Raw genomic sequence first — 2,647 nt, 5'->3', positions numbered from 1 at the left:
TTGCGTGAGAAACTTGAGACTTGGGAATTTGGTCGGACATTTGTAATAGTGGCTTCCGTATACTCTTTGGAATTTTGTCTAGGAGTGGGTTTACGACATCCTCATTCAAAGCAACGTAACACATAAGCATTTAAATACACATATATATCGCGTCCTAATCATGCATGGGGATCCTTTTGTGCCAAGGGTAGGCCTAGCGCATTAGAATGATGTACGTGTGAATTTAAACCAAATAAATGATTCCCCCCCAAAATAATATTTAATAATGAGTAAAATGTTTGGAAAGGGAAATAGACATAAGGACAAACCCACGCAGGGGTTATTTAGAAAGTGCAATAAAATCAGGCCCACGCAGGGGCTAAAGTAATGTAAATACAAGTAAAGAAAACCCACGCAGGGGTGATGTCCACTATGCTGCTCCGGACGGTCCTGCTCCGTCGTCGTCTTTCTGGATTTTGTGTTGCTGAAACATGTACCTCAGCATTAACAGAAAACCTTCACCCAGACGCCCTTTGTCTTCCACACTCTCGAATCGCATCCTCTCGATTTTCTGCTGGATCCAGCTGTCAAACTCATCATACCCCTGCCTCAGTCTCTCGATCCCGCGAGTTGCCCTCTCGAGAGCGTCTTGATTCTCTTCGAACTTGGCATAGACCTCATTAGCCTCTTCCTTTAACTTTCGCAATTCGGCCACTGCTTTGGCTTCTTTTTCTGTCACACTGCGAAAGCTACGCGGAATCTGAAAGGAGATGTTTTGTATATCCTTCTTCAACCACCCTTTGTAACCTTCGTCATATCCAGCGTTGAAACGGTCAGGGGCGATAGTGTCTTACCCATGCGCTTGGCGTTTTTCCATTCTCTGAGCATTTCCGAAGCGTAGTCCACTCTGTCGTCCCCCATGTCGTACACATAAGCGCCATAATACGCTTCTCTAGGCACGGTCTGTTTTCTTCCGAATTGTCGCAAGACTCAGAATGGCGCGTAAGGGCGTATTCCCTGAATGCCAGGTAGAGGGAGCACGACACATCTACGACTCTCCACGACGAATTCCTTGGATATGAAACGGTCGAGCATCCATTGGAGGTCCTCATCTCTCAATTCGGAGAAATTTTGGGCCCATCTCCCTCTCGTTCTCCGATTGTTCATGTTTGCCCAGAATAGTAAGTCGTTCAGGTCTTTGAGAGTGTTCTTGTTGTCGAGAGTGTGCAATTCTCGAGTTCCAGCACCCTTCGCCAAGTGGCTGAGAATCCACCATTGGAGGAGTAGATTACACCCCTGGAAATATCAATGTCCTTCTTTGCACTTACCCGAGGCTCGATATATATCAGATAATATGACCGGAGCTATGGAGTAGTACTTTGTTGTTCCTTGATTTTCGTATCCCTTGAACAACGTATGGACGAGCGTTATGACTCTGGTGTTGATGCTCAGACTCGGTCCGTGCGGGTAGACCATTGTTCCCAACAAGGCCACGGCAAACGCCAAGGGGCGGACCTTGTTCCACTCCCTGTAGGAAATCTCAAAACTCCCGATTATACGCGGCGTAGAAACTCGCGTGTCCGAATCTGACGTAGAGATCTCTGAACATCACGTGGGAGTCATGACACCAATAGGTGAAGTCTTTTCTTAGTCCTAACCAATCCGCGATGTTCTCTACGGAAGGTTTGTTGGGGATGAAAATATCCTCTTGTTTTCGGGCTCTCCTTTCTATACCCGTGCCCACGGTGTCAATGCAATCTCTTATCTCTTCTAGCGTAGGGGTAATTTCGGCTGTTCCGAAACGGAAGACCATCCTCCGACTGTCCAAGTACCCCGTAAGCACCTTGATTAACTCCGGCCAACCATCCATGTTGATCAGCACGGTCAAAGCTCCTACGTACTTGTTGAGGGTTCGCTTATGATCCCCGTCCAAGTCGTTGTGCCACATCGTGAGCTGAGGTGGCGCTGAGATGACCATGTCGAATTTGGGGAAGCGGTCCATATCTGTAAAACAGAAAACCGTTAGATTTTTCCCCTACCCCCAAGTTGGATTTCACACATACATTTCCGAATGTCACATAATATGATGCGTCATGAGGTCGAATACCTTAGACGCGATTCGACTGTTTTCTACTAAATGGACTTAATACGCCTTGGGTATTAAGTCATCCTAGGCTGATGCCTAATTTCGGTTTTGGTTTCGCTATATCTTAGGCTTTCTAGAGTTGTTTTTCAAATAGACGGTTACCCGAGTCGGACAAACATCGGGGTGGAGCTATCGAATAACACCGGATGACCGCATTTCGACTATTTATTCGATACTCCCAAATGACTTCTTGGGTATATCTGAGAGAAGTCGCGGTAAGCCGCGTAACTTCCGTTTCCTAATGCAATCTATTTGCCGTTTGGCAGAAGTTATGCCATGAAAAATGCAATTTGTCAAAAATTAGAACAACTTAAACAAATAAACAGTTATTACAAATGGTCAAATAAAGTCAGTCTTTAAGGTAAGAATCCTCCGTTCCCCCGCGGAGTCGCCATTCTGTTTTATCGGAAAATAATTTTTTGAAAAGAGTTTGTTGATTTTAAAGGTATTTCGACTTTTAGGAGTTGCCACTTAATTTTGAGAAAATTAAGAAAACTTATTTTCCAAACAACTTGAAACAGG

The 2,647-nt window shown here is 45.1% G+C and overlaps 1 pseudogene; it reads right to left on the bottom strand.

Moving 5' to 3' along the window:
* Positions 1-969: 969 nt before the first annotated feature.
* On the bottom strand, positions 970-1,981 carry LOC107006209 (annotated as a pseudogene).
* Positions 1,982-2,647: the final 666 nt, after the last annotated feature.

Source organism: Solanum pennellii, chromosome 12 (assembly GCF_001406875.1).
Source record: "Solanum pennellii chromosome 12, SPENNV200".
Taxonomy (NCBI): Eukaryota; Viridiplantae; Streptophyta; class Magnoliopsida; order Solanales; family Solanaceae; genus Solanum; species Solanum pennellii.
This window is presented reverse-complemented; position numbering and strand designations above follow the sequence as displayed.